Genomic DNA, 21,664 nt, shown 5'->3' with positions numbered 1-21,664 from the left:
CATCATTGCACTATTAGGTGCTGCTTTAGCACAACGACGGAGACCCAATTGCCACGTGCAGCAAATCACCAAAATAATCACGATATTATGGACTAGGATTTTTACCACCGTTCCAAGCCAGGATGGCACTATGCCGAATGTCATATTCACCCAATCGTCTTCCTGGATCCCAGCTTCCTTCTTCATTTTTACCCCAAGTTCATGTGCTGCTGCAATGACATGTGATAGGGTCCCATTTTCAGAGTCTGCAGTAGGTACGAATGTGCAAAATGAACTCCCGATCTTTTTGCAAACCCCACCCTACATAGCTGTCAGGTGGTCGAGGACGTATCGGTTCTGCATTGTCACTGGTCTGAGGGCTCTTAGCTCCACTCTGATGACGTTGAATCCTTCTTCAGTATCGTTTGCCAGCTGGATCAGCTCCCACCTAACAATCTAGAGCCATTTGGCATTGGCCCTTGTCTGAATGCAGGGAACTAGGGATGCAAAGCATTTCTCTGCAGAATTGTACAGTCTATATTCATTTGGTATTTGTGCGAGCACATCAGAGGAATCTTGGGACAAGTAATTGGATGATTGTTTCTTTCTTCTGAGTTGATCATGGTGCTCCTTTTCTGGAAGTATACGGCTGTCTGGAGGTGGAATGGTGGGTATTACTTCTGTGGTTTCATGCACCGCTTGTTCTTTGTCAGACAAGGGTCCCCCCTTCAGGTGTCCTTCAGGTACTTCCAGCAGGGTCGAATGTAGTGTTGCAAATGAACACTAGCCCCTCCATGATGGTGGGAGGTGCAAGTACCCTTTCTGGCCACAGACCCAGTAGTAATCCATCAGTGCTGAAGTGCCTTTTCAGAGGTCTGGAAGGAGTAATGTTCTATTGCATAGTTTGTTTGACCTTATCGAGACTGTTCCTTCGCTGTAAAAACAAAGATCATAGCTTTCTTCTTGGTGCAATTTCAGCAGCTTCTCAATTGCTGTGATCCATGTTAGCTTTGCGGCATGTTCTGTCCATATTTGTGCACATGCTTGTTCTACAGGGCTCGTGTTTTTTCTGAGTAAACGACAAGTCCTTCTGCTTTGCACATGAAATTTGTTTCTTGACACTTATTGTCTGTATACGTTGTCCCTTGTATGGCTACGAACGCCTCCTTGAAACATTTGGGGTTGGTAGAACTTTTTTTGCATTTTCGATTATCTGGCTCAAGAAGTTGTAGATGGATGCTGCGTGCTTGAAAAGTGCCTTTTATCCTACATAGAGCAAGATTAATTAGACATTGTGTTTCTACTAAGGGTACCTCTTGCGGCACTAAGACCTTCAGCGCCCCAGATGCATGCGGTATTAAGGAACAAATGTAGCAACTCCCGTTAGCCATTCGCCTTCCCATCACACTCATATCTGAGTACCAACTATTTGATTGGTCGAGATGGCGAGGGTCTTCCAGTGGATCTAATCCTACAGCATGATATGCCTCATATTTACGCTGGCGTGTCTGTCGTTTTCTTCTGTTACTGCGCAAGGGAAATCTTCTCCCCTCCAACACTGTTCTGTGAGAACTACTAGAGTTGCACAAAGAGCGTTGTATATGTGGTTTTAATAGCTGAAACATTAAACTATAGCACAATGTGGATTGGGAGATGCTACAGGTGGCATTTGTGATATTAGACATTGTGTGGTTTGCCACCAAGACAGATTGCTCAGTATTTATCACTGAAGTGTAAATACTCTCATTCATGTTTTCATTCGGGGTTGAAAAGAGGAAAAAACCTTTAACCATGTTAGGGGCTGAGGTAAACAACATGTCAGGTACTGAGGTAGGTGACTGGGAATTAAATACTACAAAGGGTATAGACATGACATTTGGGGCCTCTGGTGACCTTTCAGTTATATTTCTGGTTGATATAATAACACCTGGGACATTTCTTGTCGTCCTTTGATGTAAACTTGTGAGCTTTAAAGGCATGCTTCCATTCCAGGTCCACTTGTACCCATCCCATGTCCATCTCCTCCCTCCCTTTCTTTTATATGGTCACCCCAGATAAAAGATGTTCTGTCACGGTTTATTACACAGCACACTACAGCCAGGGCACTCCTTCCCCTACAATGAATGTGACGAACAATAAAACGCTTTTTATTTTTAATATACTGTGGATTCTTTTGAGTAGGCCTCCAACCCGTCTCGCACCCAACCTCCACAAACACCCTGTGTCACAATGAATTAGGAACCAGGCCGGTGTGTATTAATAAGATATTGTATTAATTTATTATTCAATGTAAATTAGGATAATCTAAATACAACAGCCACCAAAATTGTGGCAACACAAATGATATCCTATCTAGAGTGACCAAGTGGAAATGGGCTGTTATGCTCGCATTTGTTATGACGACAAACAGGAAAAGGAAAATAACAATTCTGCACAAAGTGATAGCACCTACAGTTAAGCACTCTCCCCTGCAACACCCCCCCCACACATCATCTTTGGGGTAAAGCCCACCACTACAAGATGGGAAGCCAGCAAAGAAAGGGAAAACCCGTTTTTGGAAGGTTTTGATTATTTCTCACCACTGCTAGGGGACAGAATTGAAGGAAATTGGTATTGCTTATACTTGGGAAATGGGCAAAGGTTTAGAGAATACTAATTAGCACACCAGGCCAAAAGAAATAAAGTAGGAAAATCGGTTTTGGGAGATAGCAAATGCAAAGGGAAAATACAGTGGCAAATGGAAATTCGTTCATACTTGGGTTTACAATGACGGGCAGCTCAGGGAAGGGGTTGAGCTTACAATAGGAAAATCGGTTTTCAGTGACAATGACAGAGGCATATAACCGGTAGAGTTCTAGGCAAAAGGGATTGCTCACAATGGGAACAACGGTTTGGGTTTAATAGGACAGATGCAAATAGGAATGTGTTTGGTAATGCACACAATGCACAGACAAATTCGGTTTTCAGTTACAAGGAGAATAATTATTTTGAGGCAACACTTTAATGACTATAACAATTAAATAAAAACACCAGGAACAAGATGGTTGATTTCGAATTGCAACAATCTTGAACCGTGAATTTAAATGGCAGAATTAATTGATTTAAAAAAAATACTAAGGATTTACACAGACAACTGAGAGGTTTTTCAAAGGAGATATACTAACATACACAGGCAAACAATAGATTATTTTATGGGGTGATGATTGAATTACACTGGCAATTTGGGGTTTTCAATGGGATAGTGGATGCACTGCTACAAAAATGAAGGGCTTCTGCAATTTAGGGCTGGGGTATTGCTACTTACACAGCAAGCCGTGTTTTAAGATTCAGGAAAGCCAGCTGCATCTCAGGACGCTCTAGACCAGTGGTCTTCAAACTTTTTTGGCCAGGGCCCCCCTGAGCAAAATTTGGGCAGGTCGGGACCCCCCAGAAATGCCAAATGGACAGTATATATTGCGCGCCGTCACCTGCTCCCATCAAAGTCGCTGGGCTCCCTCATCCCACTCCTACCCAGTCGCTGGTCTCTCCCCACCCCATCACACACCCAGGGCTCTCCCCACTCTGCTCCCATCACTATCCCATGGTTCCCGCCCATTGTGCTCCCACCATAGTCCCTCGGTTCCCCCATCCCGTTCCCAACACAGTCTGAGGGCCAGTGGCGGCTGGTGAATCTTTTTTAAGTGGAGGGGCATTAAGGGGAGGTTCGGGGGGGTTTCCCCCTGTGAATTTTTTTTTAAATAATAGGTTAAAATGTTGCATTGTAGAGCATACTTTTAACAAAAAATGGGTAAATAGCCAAACAGTTTGCAATTGTTGCTGGGAGTCCAGGGGGCAGGCATTGATATTTTATTTCTATCGCGCTCGTACACAAGTGTTTCAGAGCGTGACAAGGCAAGGGAGGGGAACAGAGGAGAATAAAACAGCGATCTTACTAGGCCCAGTGACATTGAGAACGCGCAAGTGTGAGGGGAAAAGTGCATGGAAGGGGGGAGAAGTGGAAAGTGCGAAGCAGAGGAGAAACAGATAAATAACAATAAATAAATAATAAAGGCAACAAACAGTGGTAGTGCAGCCAGCAATTTGCAAGTGCTACGTTTAAGGCAGCAGACAGGGTAGGTCTGATAAGTGCAGGAAGAAAGATGGTTCTCCTCAAGTTTTAGAGTGGCAGGGCGCTGTTCCAGAGGGAGGCCCCAGCCGAAGACGGAGATCTACCCCCAGCTCGTTTCTTTGATAAACGACTGACCCTGAGGGAGTTGGAGGTAGAGGAGTGAAGAGCTCGAGAGGGGAGGTATTTGCGGAGGAATAGCTGAAGGTATTTTGGACCGAGGCCCCAGAAAGCCTTGTGGACAAGGCAGAGGGTTTTGAATGATAGATGTCCGGTAAAAAGATACCATCCCTGTCCCCTGGGCCCCACTGGTCCTAACACAATGAACATGATTATGTGTATATGCAAGGCGCTGCACATTCATACAGCAATCACTCTATCATTCACATGAGCATCCATCACCATACACTCACTCATAACGCATCCATACACATGTTTAAATAAAAACAATGAACATAAACGTACCTTCTGCATTGGCCTGTGTGTGGGTGCTGCTCTGTCCGTATCTGCGAGGAGGCGCAGGAGCTCCCCCTCGGACATACAGACATGCAGTGCCCCAGCCAGCATTTCCAATGAGCTATGCAATGCTGGCGAAGCAAAACGCCCCAGCACTTGCATGGCTCAGTGAGCATGTGCGGCTGGGGAACTAAACTGAACTGTCAAAGGGAAACAGTGTTTCCCTTTGACAGTTCAGCCAGCCCAGGAGCACTCCATTAGCTGGATAAAGCAGCTGAGGGAGTGCTCACTGTTTCACTGGGCTGGCTCCTTAGCTCCTCCATAATGGGTGAGGGGCCACTATGCAGTTAGTAATGTTGACCATTGTTGCTGAATATATCACAATTTACTTACATTTTAACACAAAGCACCCCTTTGGGTACTATTGAAACAGTGGGCTTCATAACTACTCTGGCGGTAGCTGTGCCGGTAAAACCGGCACGGCTGCCACTGGAGTTGCATCCGGGTCTGGCACCCGCGAATGGGCAATTACTAGGTCATGACGAGTTAGGCGGACATGATAATTGCCCTTTCGAAGGTGCCGGTAGATCCCCATTCCCATTTGAGCCCCATATGGCTCAAATGGGAAGGGGGAGCTCGGATGCACCGGCACCGTTAATAACGGTGCTGGTGCATCTGACGAGCTGAGGTCAGACCTGGCGGGGGCTGTCAAGCACCCACAAGCACAACTCTTACTATGGCGGAACGGTAGCAACGGTGCCGGTAGCTTACCAGGCCGTTGTTACTGGTCCGCCATAGTAGTAATGAGGCCCAGTCTGTGACTAAAGGAATGAATATCCATTTACAACTGTGGGCCACTTTTTCATTGTTGCCTGAGACAGTTTCATGCTTCAGCCCGCCCATGTGGGCCACCCCTGCCCATTTCTTCCAATCTAAAAAAAAAAAATAAAAAAAAAAAATCTTTTTTCATGCTGAGCTCTCAGGGCCCCCCTGGGATGCACCCGCGGACCCCTAGGGGGTCGCGACCCACAGTTTGAATACCACTGCTCTAGACAGATAGGGTAAGGGGTCTGGTCACTGCACTCTCAAAGATGGTAAGGTTCAGCAGCCTTCTCTCTGTCCTCCTCCTCCTGTCTCCCTGGTGTTTGTGTGTCCCCCTTATATAGCAGAAATGACATCACTAACTTTACAATCTAGGGGGAGTTCCCTGTAATTATCCCTGCCGCTAGGGTTGGACAGTTACCATCCCTCTCTCCGCCCCCAATTGGGATTGGTTCAAGGGAGGAGAGCATCATCTGACTTTTCCATTTGTCATCCTCCTTTTGTTCCCCCTACCACTTTTTGTCAAAAACTAGTTATATATCATAACTTCATAATTGTACTAGCCACTGCCATATGAAACATATATTCGGTTATCGTTAATCATGGGGAATTAGATAAGCCGATCGCCAAATACGTACGATGTAGCATGGTATGTGGCACAGCACATTTTTGTCATTTTCATAAAATGTACAACAGTTATGAATATGTAAATCATCAAGCATATTCCTAATTGCAATTTCCACCTTTTCATCAAATCTCATAATTGTCACATGTTCAGATCAGCCAGAAACCAAATCTAACTGGCCATTACAGTTCCCAAAGTCCCAGGTAAATGCAATTTATATCCTTAAAACCGCCTGAAAATGGCATAAACTGGAAATCAATCCTTAGTCTGATGGCTGCGCAAAATGCCTAAAATGAAAACAGTCTTTTCATATTAATTGGGAGTCTCTTGCTCAACATATGGGAGGGCCACTTCATCCCCCCACATCAATCTGTTCCCCTGGGTTAACCTGTGACCAGAGGGATTTTTATGAGTCCCTGGCAGTTTACTCTTTGAAGTGGGTGCTACAGTGACTCACACCTTTTCGTCATGCTTTAGCCAAGGATTGCCTTCTTTGAAATTCCTGCCATCATGTCTGCAGAACAGGGAATTATGACGCCTCCCTCAGCAACACATGTTATTGCGGGGTGGTTAGAGGAGAGGTGCGATATCCAGCTGGAATGGGGCTTGTCATGGTGAAGTTCCTGCCTCAGCCAGAACAGGTTTTTCCTGAAGTAAGTGTCTCTTCAAATGTGACTGGAGTTTTGTGGGTGAAACATAATATACATTTGTTTGTTTACCGGGGGGTCATGTTTCCCTGACATTTTCTTTGTGAGCAGTGATATCTTTTTCCATTGTGGCTTTTTAAAGCCATTTTTATTTGCAACCCACATGCAGGCCGTTTTTGCTTTTTAATGTTTACAAGTCCTGTCTTGCAGGTCACAGGAATCTTTGATTCCTCCTGCTTGGGTAAATTTACATTGCTGCTGGTCCATTGATAATTTTGGGTAGGCCCCTTTCCCGCTGGTTCTTTAATTTGACATGAACAAAAATAAAAAGACAGGCCATTTTTGTTTGCAGTGTTTAAATTCTTGCCACTCATGTGAAATAAAAGCAAAAGACAGGCCATTTTTGGTTGCAGTGTATAACTTCTTGCCATTCATGTAACAGGGAAAGCAAAGCAGGGCCCTTTTTGGTTGCAGTGTTTAAATTCTTGCCACTCATGTGAAATAAACGCAAAACTGGGCCCTTTTTGGTTGCAGTGTTTAAATGCTGCTGTTCAGGTGAAAGGGACTTCTGTCTGGGGCCTTTAAATGCACCCCACAATTCCCCAGCAGATATTGCTGCAAACATTAGTACAGTAAATAGGATAGCTATGAAATGTACCCCACAGTTATAACTATATGCGCTCGTAAAAAACAAATTCTACTCCTACTGCTATCTGCATTGTATGTTTCATTCAGTGGCATCATTTCCATAATCGTTGCACCTGCGGAAAGGGAAAGAACGGGGTGGGTAAATGAAGGAGAGGGAGATGAAGAAGGATAGAGTGAGAGAGGGAGAGAGATGGAGAGACAGAGATTACATTTTTTTTTAGCCCATGCTCTAGCAACAATGCATGTTCTTTATTTCATTCCACGTGCATAGATAAGATTGGCGTAAAGCTACTTATGTCAAGGTAGTAGGGTTTTCCCCAGTCAGTGTGCTTTGTGGGGCATTGCTTGGTGCTTTACGAACATCTGAGAGGTGTATGATATGATATGACATTTATAAGGTGCCTATACACAAGTGTTCAATATCTTCACCCTTTCACTTTTACTGCAAGAGGGGTGGAGAACACCACTTCATAAGGTCTGTGGAATCTTGGGGTGTTCCATTTTCAGATTAAACTCCTGGCAACAAGGGTTAGGGTGGTGGCATTTGGGGACATAGTTGTAGTTTCTCTGTCTTCTGTGTGCATGGGTGTGATCTGTTTTGAAATGCATCTTATCGCACGTATGAGTTGTGTGAGGTATTATTTGAACTCTTCTCCTAAGATAGTGGCAGCTCTATATGCATCTGATGGCTCTCCTTACTGGCGACAGTGATGTTTGCATGCGCCGGCCAGTCAGTGGGGGGACAGGTGGTGGTCCTTGCTGGGCTGTATGCGCAATTGAAACAATGGCAGGGGTAAGCAGTATACCCAATTCGTTTTCAGGGTGTTGCACAGTTTGGACAATCTGCTTTTAAGGAGGCTGTTTATTTTTTCTATCACTCTGTTCGCTTGTGGGTGTAAATGGAGCACATTTTGTGTTTGATCCCTAATATAGTTTTTACTTCCTTGAATAGCTCATTGAAAAAGTGAGTTCTGTTGTCTAATCATAGGACATTGCATACACCCCATCAGGGGAATACCTCCCTTACAAGGAACTTTGCCGCGCATTTGCCATCAGGGTGGGCACAAGAGCCTGCTTCCACCCACCGAGAGAACAGACACACCACCACAATCAGGTATCGTGCCCCATTGCACCTTTCTCCCATGTCTGCATAATCAATGTGCAGCTCACAGAAAGGGCCCACAGGGCAGGGTAATGTTCCCCATAGAGTTCTCAATTTCATCCCTGTGCTGAACACCTGACAGGTGGTACATTGGACCACCATCTTTGGAATGAACCAATATTCCTGGAGATCAGCAGCAATATGTTGTTTTGAATTGTGGGATGGAAAATGCAACTGTTTGAATGCTCTGTATAGTAGCTCGACAGGCATTCTTCAGTTGGTGCTGTGCGTTGCAGTTCAATAATTTGTGCTATGGGGAGTGCCGTCTATGTATCTGTTATCTGGAACGTGTCTTAAGTGTCTAGGACGTATTCTGCACCCATATGATTTGGGAGATTGGCTGCTCCGTCAGCTTTCCTCAAAGATATTTTGTCTGTGTTTTGGGTGTGTGCTAGACATTTAACCATTGCTACTACAGAAGGCTTTGTGAGGGCCAAAATCAATGTGTTTAGTAGGTCTGCATGTTGCACTGGAGAGCCATCTGCCCTTCTGAACCCTCTTCTTCTTCATCGGGAGAGACCTGCGTGCACCGTGGTGGTGACGTAAACAGCGTCTGAATAAATTGTTACACAACATCCCTTGGAGCCTCAATCAGTGCTATGAGTTCTGCTGCCTGTGCAGAATAATGCCTTGGTAATCTTTTCATGATAAGCATTTTGTATTCCCCATCTTCTAATCGCACTACAGCTGCCCCAACATGCTTTTCACCAGTTTCCTGATCAATGGACGCTGACCCATCAACAAAAAATACTTCTCCCTTCTAGGGCGCTGTTGCTGGCTTTGGGAATGTCAACTCCCTCCCCTTCGTAAGTTGCACAGTCATGCTGCTGCATATACTCAATAGTGCATGGTTCTGTAAGGAATGTGGCTGGATTTACCGTTCTGCATCTCACCACATGGATCATTCCAATATTGCAAACAGTGAGTGCTCGACATACAATGTTACTGAGCACCCCATCCTGGTAGTTGAACTCTTTTCAATGGGGAAGGCTGCAGTTGCAAGCGCTTGTTCGCAGGTGAACTAGCCTTGCATGACAGAATCGAGTGTGCTACTGTAATATGATAGAGGTTTATGTCCCATAAAACCTTTCTGTGTCAATACTGCAGTCATGAGGGTAAACTTGGAATGTGAAAACAGTAGAACTCCTGTGTATAATCTGGAATTGCTAGAACTGGAGCTGTAGAAATTACATATTTTAGGTCGTTAAACCCAGTTATCTCTGCTGTCCACTGGGTTGTAGGTCCCCCTTTTTGTGCCTCCTTGACACCTTGTAGGAGCTGCCTGGTGTATGCTGCATAGTCTAAAATCCAACCCCTGCAATAGTTGCAGAGCCCTAGAAAAGTTTGCATCTCTTTCACCGTTGTTGGTTTAGCAGTGGCACGCACTGTGGCAGCTCTGGGATTATTCGTTTGACATCTTTGGAGATGAGCTGGCCCAAATACAGTACCTCTGATAAACAATACTGGAGTTGTTTCTTATCCACCTTGTACCCATTGTGTGCTAGGAGCTGGAGTAAGGCAATGGCGTCCCTTTGACAGTTGTGCTTGCTGTCCCTGCAGACCAGTAGGTTCATCTAGGTATTGTATGATCGTGCTGGGCACTTGAATGTTACCAATATCTTAATGCAGTTTTCTATTGATGATGCTGGGGCTTTCACAGTACCCCTGGGGTAAGTGATGATGATTGTATCACTTTCCTCCCAGAGTAAATGCTGTAACGTACTGTGATTCTGGGTCAAGGGTCAGTGAGAAAAATACATTTTTCAGGTCCACCAAGTTGAAATGGGTTGCTTGCTTTGGGGTGCTGCACAGGATGGAGGCCAGGTTAGGGACGAGAGGGAACTCTTTTTGTACAATATTGTTGAGGGGGTCTTGAATCATCTTCCAACTACCCCCTGTTGCTTTCTTGATTGGTTAGATAGCAGTGTTACATGGGGATGTGGATGGGCCAATAATTCCCTGCTGTAATAGGGCCTGCAATGTTTCCTGAATTCTCTCCTCTGCTTCCCTGGACAGGGGGTACTGTTGTACTCTTGGCAATACAGCACCTGGTTTGAGTGTTATTCTTACAGGTATAACTTCTTTTAGCATCCCTACATCATGTGGGTTAGTGGTCCACAAGTGGGGTGGAACCTGCTGCAAATCATTCTCACAGAATGAGGGTGGCCCACTAACAATAGCCATAAAGGGGCTCTGCACTTTTCGGTACTGTACCATGATGTCACAGGGTATACAGATTTCCAGCACTATCGCCCCATCATTGTCATCTTCGAACAAATCCTCATCAGTTAGTTTACATGGGGGTATACTGGGGTCAATAAATAACACTGTGTGCCACTGGCACCCATGGACATCTGTTCCCAGTACTACAATTCTCTTGGCAGACACTTGCAATCACTCTTGGTCTAAGGAAAAGATGGTGCCAGCAACCACTTCGGGGAGTGCTACAGGGCGAAAGATGAAGTCAGCAGTTACTCTGCATTCCTTTCTGGTGAGCTGGGGCACTGCTCTGGCAAGCACGCTAATGCCTTAGATGAACATATCTGGGTTCACAGGTATCCCTCTCACCACCATCTTGTTTACCACTGCATGTATCACTAACATCGCCCAGAAAGAACACATGCCAGGAGTGGTGCATACAATTCACTGTCTGTAAATGATGTGGTCATGTTTACTTTGCTCAGCAGGTCCCTCCCTAGTAAGTTGATGGGGTAGATTTCATAATAGATGAGCGGTGCCCGAACAACCTTCCCCCCAATTGATCTTCTGTGTATTGAACAGCAACTACATCCCCAGAGAATCCCTGTGTGTCAAGAGTTTTTCCTGATAGCGGGAAGTCACCTTTGTTTATGCTTGACTTTTCCGCCCCTGATTCGACCATGAAGATGAATTGCATTTTTCCTATCTCTGCCTCCCACCAGTGTTTCCTCTTCTGGGTGCAAGGTCATTGATAGTACTGGACACGCAAGTGCTCCTTGTGGGCTGTCCTAGTCGGCATCGGTGGCTGCACCTGGAAATGAGAAGGGGGTTCCCCCTACTATGGTGGCGCCTTGATAGGGTGCCGCTGCACCGTTGGGTGCAGTGGCAAAAGGGTGTCTGCTTCCCTCGACATGTGAATTGGGGTGGGTTTGGTGTTGCTGCATGGCCTGTTGTTCTGGCCGCTGGCGATAGGGGCAGGAGATCTGGTGAGGTAACTGGGTGTATGCCTGGTGTATCTGTATGGGATCATGGTCAATCCGTGACCGGACCCTTGTGGGCTCCCGGGTGGGGGTTTCCGTAAGATTGTGGATTGTAGGTGTAGTTCCCTCCTTGCCTGCTATGACATTCTCTAGAAAAGTGACCCCACCTCCTGCATGACCAGCATTGCCCCTGCCCACCACCTCTCAGTCCTTATTCTCGGAATCCCCCTCCTCTTTGCCCTTGGAACCCACCTAGTCCTCTTTGTGGCCCTCCTTGCCATTGGGGTACTGTATATTGTTGGTTTCCTCCCCACTGTCCTTGCCTGTTGTCTCGCGTACAGCTGCCATCCTCACCTGTGTGGCGATGGAGGCACACCCTTCTTCTCCCATCTGTTCTGGGGAGGGTGCTACTGATACTGCAGCTACTTTCACTAGTTTGGTTTGAACTAGTTTTGCTTCTTCTGCCTGTCTTCTTTGAATAGTTTCCTTTTTACGCTCTTTGATCCTCCTACAATGGTGCACTATGATACTTTGAATTTCGGGCCATTGTTTTGCTTCCACCCTGCTATTTTATCTAGGGCCTTCTGCACTTACTTTGGGAGACCCTGCTTCACAATGCAATAAAACAAAAACATTGATTGGTCCCTAGCGCTGTCCATTTCCGCCCTCCACATCTCTTGGACCCGAAAATGTATTCTGCAGCATCTTCCTCATCTCCCATGTTGCATTGCATAATTGATTGTAAATCGGGAGTGTCTGATAAGGTTCTCTGCAGTGCATCCCATACGTGCGCCCTGATATTGTTAAATGAGGCTCCATCATGGGAGTCGTTGCAGAGTTACTCCTGTGCGTCTGGTGGATAATGCCACTTCAAGATCTATCACCCTCACCCCTGTATGAGTGGACACTGGGGGGGGTGCAACGTATGGGGGGGCGGGCTGTACCGTGGCCTGCTAATGATGTTCCTCCAGACACACAGGTTGGATTTGTGTACCCCTCTGCTAGTTTGGTTAATAATGGGTAAAGTTTCTTTGTCCCCCCTCCTTGTCATTTTCCCCCGTGTCCATCACCGTTCCATTTTCAGGTGCTAGCCCCCTTCTCTGGGCCATCTGTTTCTTCAAACATTCTCCATAAATCCAATATTTCCTGTTGGTTCTGTATTTGCCTCCCCTTGTACTTGGCAGTCAAGTATGTAGACATATGGTCTAAGGCACACTTATGGAAGGATTTCCCCTTCTTCCGAAAAAGCCTCTGTTTGCGGGTAATTCACAACAGTTCTGGGGCTGCACCCTGCACCAACGAGCAGGCGGGATGTCTGCAAAGATGGCACCCACAAGGACCACTTCTGCTGCGTATGCGTTTTGGGGGACTGGTCACTGTAGGTGGGCACAGACTTTCCCGAGAGGCAACCTGGATATCACCGCAAGTATGGGGGCTGAGGAATAATGTCATAGGGGTCACCAAATGAAGGCAAGACCCTCTATGCTTGCCCTCCAGAGCAAATACAACCCGCTAGGAAAATAAGTCAAAAGATTTGCAAGGATAACAAGGTTTACTCATACAAAATACAAGTGTCAGCAAAGAACTCTGCTGCTCGAGAGCACTCTGGTCTTACATCAGTAACCATTGGGTTATAAACACAAAAATCGTCATACACCTATAGGACATTTTGGTGCCGCTGATTGGAGGCACCCTACACATGGGCTTGCTCCATAGGGGATGCTAGGCAGTAATTGGCTGGTTCTTCCCCGTCGATCTTGAGTCACGTGGGTCAGCTGGGCTCATCCTCGCGGTGAAGGTCAGGGCACACATAATTACAATGTCTCTTATCTAAGCTAAACAGCTAAAACCGTCTAGTCACTCATTGCGGCAGGCACCTGGGCAGCACAGGAAAGGGGTGCCAGGGAGAGGGGAGGATAAAATACAGTCATGCTGACCCATACATTCAGGACTTCATTGATACCGCAGTTCCCGCACCCAATGTCTCCCCCGTGGGGATTGATCTTAAATGTACCCTTCCCGGTACCTCATGTTACAGGAGACATGTGTTGCTGCTAGAGAGAAATACAGTCGTGCAGTCTTTAGATCTGTGGTGGGCACTTTAGGGAGGTTCGGACCTGGGATCGGATGCTTATCACTACATCAAAACGTATGGGGGTCGGATTGGTTGAGTGTGGCGGGCCCTAGTCTGGCTGGGTGGGGGTTGGAGGCCTGATGGTAGGTTAGTGGAGATGAATGGACACAATGCAGAGCGGTGCAATAGGCTCGTTTCCATCCCAACAGTCTGTACATTCATTCAACTTCTGTTTTCCGCAACACTTTAACATGTAATCATCTTCTTTTCCACTTTAATAGTTCACTCGATTGTTTACTTCATTTCTCCTCTAGGACCCTGTAGTATTTGGGTTCTTCAAGTATACAGGAAGCAGACTGGAGACAGGTATTTATAAAAGGAAGTTACTTTATTTAGTTACAGGGTAAGTTATGGGAAGTAGTTAGGAGCTCAAAGTATATACATCTTCTCTAGTATCTCTCCCATCATGACTGTCCCAACTGACACTACTGGAACCTTGGTGTAGTGTAGGATTCCAGTCTACTAGGCTACATTCTGATACTTGCATTTGTGCACTCAATAGAAGTCACATACTACAGACCCATAGATCGTCTTCATTCAGTATCTCGGGACGTCGTGCACACTTTCTTATGACATCATCAATTCATCTTCTTACTTCCAAACTCTTCCTTGTTCCCTTAGACTGTGGGGAAATAACACATGGCAGGAACAGCAACATGCATGGACTTAAAACCGAAATGAGCGCTGCTATGCACTTACTTTGGTAATATGTGTCTACATTGTGACGGTAATTAAGTAGCGCAGTACTACATTTACTTAGCAGTAATTTAGTGTCTTCTGTTACACACAGCTTTCCTCATTCTCCAATGACTGTTTCGTGGTCTTCTGGTTTATCGGCCTCTCGGACTGTTGTGATAGCTAAAAAAGCGAGAAATAAGGACTGGCCGAATGAGTGATTGGTTGCCCGGTGTCCTGTCTTCCAAGAGTGTGTTGGACCGTGCAAAGAGACCTGGTTTTTAGTGTCTGTAGTTGGAATTCAAGAGGTTTGAAATATTTATGGAAAGTGGAAATGTGTTTGCAATCATGCCACTATCACTCAATATTGTGATTGAGGTGGTTTCAGATGCTTTTGAAATTATACAACAAGGTGCTATCAGAAGAGGGGGGGCTAAGAGTGGCCTTTTGCCTCTGATTCAATCCCTCTTGGTGAGTGATTTTGAGATATGGAATACTGAGTTCTATGGGATCCTGGCAATTGAAGCTGAATTTAAAAAGAAATGTTATTCTAGCAGATGTTTTTAACCGAGATTTTATTAGTAGTGAGACTAACAGGGTTGCCGCACCCCGATTGGGGGAAGCTCGCATAATAACGGAACCTTTCTATTGTAATGAAGGATTTGAATAACATGGCTTCCTTAAACTATACCTGGCAACGAGGCTCGCTGGTCTCGCAAATTGATTGTACTGTACGAAGATCTTTGGTTAAATCGCACTGGTTGTATTAGATCAGAGGTAGGCCCTAGTATTCACCATGGTTTCAGCGTCTATTGACCTATATTAACTCCTTGTGGTTGACATACACGCGCGCCAAGTGTAGAAGTCGCCTGCAGTAAAAACAGGATTGTTTGGTTAAAGAGAAATATAGATACGTTCAATAAATATATGAATGAAATGCTGTTCTGCAACCTGGGAGGCTGTGATGGAAATTGTTGATCCCTGGACATGTTCCCTATTTTTATTAGTAATTAATTGAATCCTCAGAAACCACTTGCTCGTTTGAATGTTACTCGTTCCTGGCACTTCAATGAGGAAATACAGGATTCAAAAAGGGAGTGTGAGACGGGCCCCCTGTGGGGGGAGCAAGGGAGATTGTTAATCAAAAAATGTAAAGAAAAGCCAGGTTAGGTCCCTATGGTCTCTTTGTGATATTGTATTGTAAACAAAGTGGATATGAATTACTGGAAGCTAGTGAAGGAAAGCGGCCATTTCCAGTATCAAGGCCGACCAAATCCTATTCCAGATAAAGAATGGGCCGCCCATGTTTCTAGCCTACAAGATCAACCCATGGATAATTAATTCTCTGCAACGGTTGGCACAGGCAAAATCAGTCCCACCGAGCTTTGTAGCGTACATCGAGCTATCTCTTGTGTTGGATCGCGTTGCTCGAGAGAGACTCTGGGTGAAGCTTGCCAATTGGGGGATTCAGAGGAGTTTGTTAGCCATTTTAGTTCACCTGCATACTAACTCAGCATTAAATGTTTGCGAGTTTCCCACAGCCACAGGACCTAGGTACATCCCTGGCGTCTGCCTCGTTTGTTCCTCCTAATGTGTGTGGACCAAAGATTTTCTGGGTTCTTTACGCCAATGGTATTAGACTGCTGGATCGCACTCGTGTGGGATTTCAGTGATTCTTGAACTCTTTTATACAGTATTGTGACTCGAATCGCCTGCTGATAATGTCAATGTTCTTGTTTTGTCTGTATTTTACTGCAGCTCGAAGAATAAAGACATGCAAATGGTGGAAGAAGATCTGGTCCATGGCGAAGGTCTTCTTTGGAAAGGTGCTTTACCTCTTCCGAAGTCTGTACCAATGGCTGTAAAGCCACCGTCAGTCCTATATACTTGGCATTTGCAGAAATGCATTGAAATAGAAAGGCTCTGAAAGCCAGAAAGTCTTAGCCAGTTCCTTGTCGGTTGGATTGGTGTAATACTTGCAACATGATTGGCCATTTTAAGCGCTATTTGAAGTAGCCCACACTTTTAAGAAGCTAGGAACATGTGCACTGTATTTAATTAAATACCCATAACAGAACTTTGGGATAATTTGAATGCGATTTAAATTAAATATTGTGCCAACAAGGGAAAATAGGCTTTTGTGGGAAAAGTGAGAACAGAAGCTGCCGTTGAAATAGATACACAGACGATGAAACACCTAATGCTCAATTGTGTGAACGTGGCTTCTATGCGCCTAAGCTGTTTTGAATGGTAAATAAGACTTTTGCTATGAACCATGGGAAATCTTATGGAAGCATCAATGCCCCTTTTAAGCAAAGCTTTGCGTCACTTTTTATGTTTGATAAAAATAGTCTAATGAAAATGGGATCTAACAAATATAATTATTATAATATATTACTGATATTATTTTAATGGCTGGAAAGTAAACCGTTTAGGAAAGTATTACGCGTATTGTGCCATTGTTTGTATCACTGTATATTGTATATTTTTTAATTTTTTTTTATTAATCATGTTATGGTTTATTACAACCTGCCATGATAAAATCCCTCCCTCCATTCCAACACAAAAAGTAAAACAAGTTCATACAAAGTCCTTTGACTTCACGCTTTCCTAAATTAAAAAACACAACATCCCTCTCCTAAAAATGCCAAGCAAATATACCTCCCATCTCATTTTAGGGCTAAAACCTCAATGAAAAATGTCGCCATTGCCACTGTAACTTTTTCGACCAGTATAGAGTCCTGCCACCATTCATCTTTCTTTAGGGTCCTATATTCTGACAAAACATCCGTTAACTTCCTTCTTGCAGCCTCCAATGCATCGCAATCCAACAAAAGGTGTTTAGTAGTTTCCAACTGGGCCTTACAATGCCTACATAAAGGTGAATTTGCTGTCTTAGCCTTTATATACCATAGAACTGCTTTGAGAGAATATTTAACCTTAATCTCAGAAAAACATTCATATACCTATTTGAAGGGAATTTTACCAAATACTTTGGTACTTGGTTTATGGCCCTTGTGGCTGAACATGTACCGGACGAGCCAAGAGAGACAGTAGAGAAGCAGTAGAGGCGGCCATATTAGGCGGTGCGGCTTGACGTGGCTTTGGATCATTTAGGATCCCTTTCTCTAATCCCTGAGGTGGTAGAGCGGAGTGGAGAGCGCTCGGTAGCGAGGCAATTGTGGACCGCAGCTACGCTTGCAGTGCTTTGGTGGCTTCTCTACACCCTTGCAGCGTTTGGTCTTCAGACCTAGCCCCCAGCCCTGCAGTCCCTCGCTGCATTTGTCTTTTGACGGCATCCGGTGATCTGATGGCTGTGATTGGGACCGGAATGAGCACCGCTCAGCTACACGCTTAGTGCTCTATGTACGTGGGAAGCAGCGCTTAAGCAGCTTCTTTCTCAGCTCTTACTGGTGTCTAATCTTGTCTTAGGTCGCTGCCCATAAGTGGTTCTCTTAACATTTTTCTTCAGTGTTAGGCCAGTCACGAAGTGACATATTTTGGCAAGCATGAACAAGGACATGGATATGTCCATGGGAGCTACGATTGCTTCTAGCCCGGGGTTGGGACCTCCTAGTACAGCTTGACACCACGAGCAGGGGGGGAACTTCTCCCTCATTCACCGCCCTTTGCGCCTCACAGGAGCGGCAATAGGCTATCAGAAGTCTTGGCACTAAGCGCCAAAAGGAGACAGAAGCTCCGGCAAGAACAACTCTCCGTCTCCAAACTTTTGCCTATCAGCAAAGATCTTAACAATGATCTGAAGAACGCTGACAAGGTGGCATGCCCCCTCTCGCCCACCCACGCCTAAGCTTTCTCAGTCAAAGGTAGCTAACCCCCACTGTCGTGGGGTGAGAGATGGGATTTATTCCAAGTATATGGAATTTGATAAACCTGTAAGTCATATCCCGATGGGTGCACAGTTTGGGTTAACTCAACAAATGTTAACAGGGGTGCAGATTGGGGAAAACCCAGCAGCAAGTATAAATATAGGGCTGGTTGCCCTCAAGATATCAGTGACTTGGCGACATTTGAAGGAACAGATGATGCGGGACCTTGCAGCCTGCAGAGATTGCTGGCCCAAACTTGTGATCACCAAGGTTGAGAAAGTGGATGGAATAGAGTCCAGAGAAGCACTGCGAAACAAGGCGCTTGCTTGGCTACGACAAAAAACAGGGCCTGGAACTGTCAGAGTGCCGGACCTGAGTGACTGGTGCTTGCAGCAAAGGTGTCCTAGTTGGTTGTGGGTTTAGCACTTTACCCTCTTATCTCAGATCATGTAAATATCTTCCCATGGGATTCTCGAACTGTAAATTAATACTCTGATGCCTCCCATCTGAACGGGCTTACCTTTATTTCATGCTTATCTGACCACCATTTTGTTCTGGGGTTTACACCTCCCACTGTTCTCTGGCGAATGTGCTTCTTCTCATAGATTGTATCCTGCCCTCCTGTTTATGTTTTATATTTTTTGTGTTGTTTTTTCTGTATGCGCCGTTATAAATGTTAAAAAAAAGAAATGATCAAGACTTTATATGCCGATCTCATCTCCATGGTTTCAATCCAATCAAGCCTTCTCATCTGGATTTTGATCTTATCCTGGATATTTATCAACGTTTCCTGATCTAGCCCTGCATCCTCCAATACCTTTCTACATTTGAGTTTCCAGGAGTCTACAATGTGGTCCCTCCGGGGCATTATTCTTCAACATCGTTTTCCTATAGAGATAAGGACCTCCTGTCAGCCTCCGTTTCTACCACTGTTACAATGCCCTCCTTTCTCTCTTCAACCTCCTCACCTGTGGAGTCGAAATCCTCTTCAGCTGGACTGAGTGTTCGATGTGCTGTATAATCCTTTTCCTTTTTTCGAGGTTGAGAGTGTCTCCCACAAGAGGAAGCCACAGTGAGAGCATGTAAATGCGCCCTGACCGTATCCCCCTCCCGGGAGAGACAGGAAGGGGGAAAAAAGCCAGAATAGGCAAAAAACCCCTTGGACCGGGAAGTATACTGATGGCCGCTGGACGTGTATGCAGATGAATGAGGGGAGAAGGCAGCAACAGGAACCAGGAGAAATATAATCACAGCAATTACGCCAAATAGATGAAGTAAGGAAGTAAAGGCAGAGGGCTGGAAACAGAGGAATGAAGGTTGAGAGGAGACGATAAACTGGGACCGGCGTAGACCGGTAATAAAGGATGGAAAGGGTAAGAGGAAAAATGCTCGAGGAGCAAAAGGTAAACTGCTTGTAGCAAGACCGCGGCAGCGAGGAAAAGCAGCTGACCGTGGAAGGTTGCAACGCGCAGTGCTCTGGGAGAGGAGTGGTTAAATAGCGCTACGGCGGGGAAGACTAGACCGCGTAGAGAGAGACGTCGCGTCAGCGTGACGGGAATCAGGAAGTCCCTAAGCGGCAGCGGGGCCAAAGACGCCAGGTGCCGAAGCGGCGCATGACAGTATGCCCCCCGCCAAGGCCCAGGCCACCCGGTTTGCCGGGATGCAAACGGTGAAACTTCCGGAGAATGATAGGAGCGTGGATGTGTGCAATTGGTTCCCAAGAGTCCTCCGTATGTGAAAAACCCTTCCAATGCACCAGGTATTCCAGGCGCCCTTTGCGGTATCTGGAGTCCAGCAACCCGGACACCTCATACTCAGGAACATCAGGTGAGTGAGAAAGAGTGGGGAAAGGACGAGCCCTTAATGACTGTTCTGCACTTTTCAAAAGAGATGCGTGAAACACTGGGTGAATCCGCCAAAGAGAATGCGGCAGCTTAAGGCGGAAGGCCACTGGATTGATCTTGGCAGAAATGGGATAGGGACCGATAAACCTGGGGGACAGTTTAGATGGGCGAGACCATCTAGGAAGGGATTTAGTGGACAACCATACCTTGGAGCCAACCTCCCAATCAGGTACAACCTGCCGGTGCCGGTCAGCTTGCCTCTTGTAAGCCTGGAGGCTGTCTCTGAGGTTCAACTTGGCTTTGTCTTGGATGTCCCTTATTCGGATTAGTGCCTCTTCTACCGCCGGAAGAGCAGGTTTGCAGAAAAATTGGGGAATGATGGCTCGGGGATGAAAGCCATATGAGCAATAGAATGGAGACATCTTGCTTGCGGAATGACTGGCATTATTATATGCGAACTCCGCCGTCGGCAGCATATCCACCCAATTGTCTTGTTCCATATTGGTGTAGCTGCGCAAATATTGTTCCAACGTGGCGTTTAACCGCTCTGTCTGCCCATTGGTATGGGGATGATATCCTGATGATAAAGCGCGCTGAATATTAAGAGCGGCGCATAAGGATTTCCAGAATCGGGAGACGAATTGGCTCCCTCGGTCTGATACAATTTTGTCGGGGAGACCATGGAGTCGGAACACATCTTTAATGAATACTAATGCCATACCATCGGCAGTTGGTATACCAGGGAGTGGAGAAAAATGAGCCATCTTGGTGAGAGAGTCGATGGACACCATTATGCATGAACATCCGTGGGACGAAGGTAAGTCCACAATGAAATCTGTAGATATATGACTCCATGGACGTTCCGGGATGGCATCTTGTTGCAGCAGACCTATGGGTTTCTTTGTGTTGTTTTTACTCTGACAGCAGACTCTGCAGGACTTGACATACTGTTTAACATCTTTAGATATATTAGGCCAATAAAAGGCTCTACTAATCAAGTCCAAGGTGCTGGCTTGTCCCCTATGGCCTGCTGTCTTGTGATCATGGCACCAGGACAATATGTCTTTTTGAAGAGGTTTGGATGGTATCCAGATCCTCTGTTTCTTTAGGAACAAACCATCTTTTTGGATCATGCCGCGAGGTTCTGGATGTAAGGAGACAGCTTCTTTTATCCGTTGAAACAGGGAAGAGATAGTGGCAACGATGCGATTCCTGGGAAACAACTTTTCCGGGCAGGATGAGGCAACATGGGAGGAAAAAGCCTTTCTGGACAGGGCATCTGCCAAAGTGTTTTGGCTTCCAGGAATATATGTGATGGTAAAGTCATATTGTGAGAAAAAATGCGCCCACCGGGCTTGTCTGGAATTTATGCAATCCATTGACTGTAAAACTTGTAAATTCTTATGGTCTGTCCGTATTACAAAAGGGTGGTTGCACCCCTGTAAGAGGTGTCTCCAGACTTCACAGGCTTTTTTCATGGCCAGTAGTTCATGTTCGATTACGGAATAATTCCGTTGACTCGGAGTGAGAGTTTTTGATAGATATGCTATTGGGTGTT

General features: G+C 45.6%; 1 long non-coding RNA gene across 1 annotated transcript in view; it reads left to right on the top strand.

The window, feature by feature from the left end:
* Window positions 1-21,664, top strand: part of LOC138513225 (uncharacterized) — a 169,995-nt gene that overhangs the window by 130,744 nt on the left and 17,587 nt on the right. The window contains exon 5 of the long non-coding RNA XR_011281733.1: window positions 16,191-16,258. This is a non-coding gene — a long non-coding RNA (uncharacterized lncRNA). The remainder of the gene's footprint in view (window positions 1-16,190; window positions 16,259-21,664) is intronic.

The sequence above is a fragment of the Ambystoma mexicanum genome, chromosome 12 (assembly GCF_040938575.1).
Source record: "Ambystoma mexicanum isolate Mex_15411 chromosome 12, UKY_AmexF1_1, whole genome shotgun sequence".
In the NCBI taxonomy this organism is placed as follows: Eukaryota; Metazoa; Chordata; class Amphibia; order Caudata; family Ambystomatidae; genus Ambystoma; species Ambystoma mexicanum.
The sequence above is the reverse complement of the archived record's forward strand: the minus strand, read 5'-3'. Positions and strand labels throughout refer to the sequence as shown.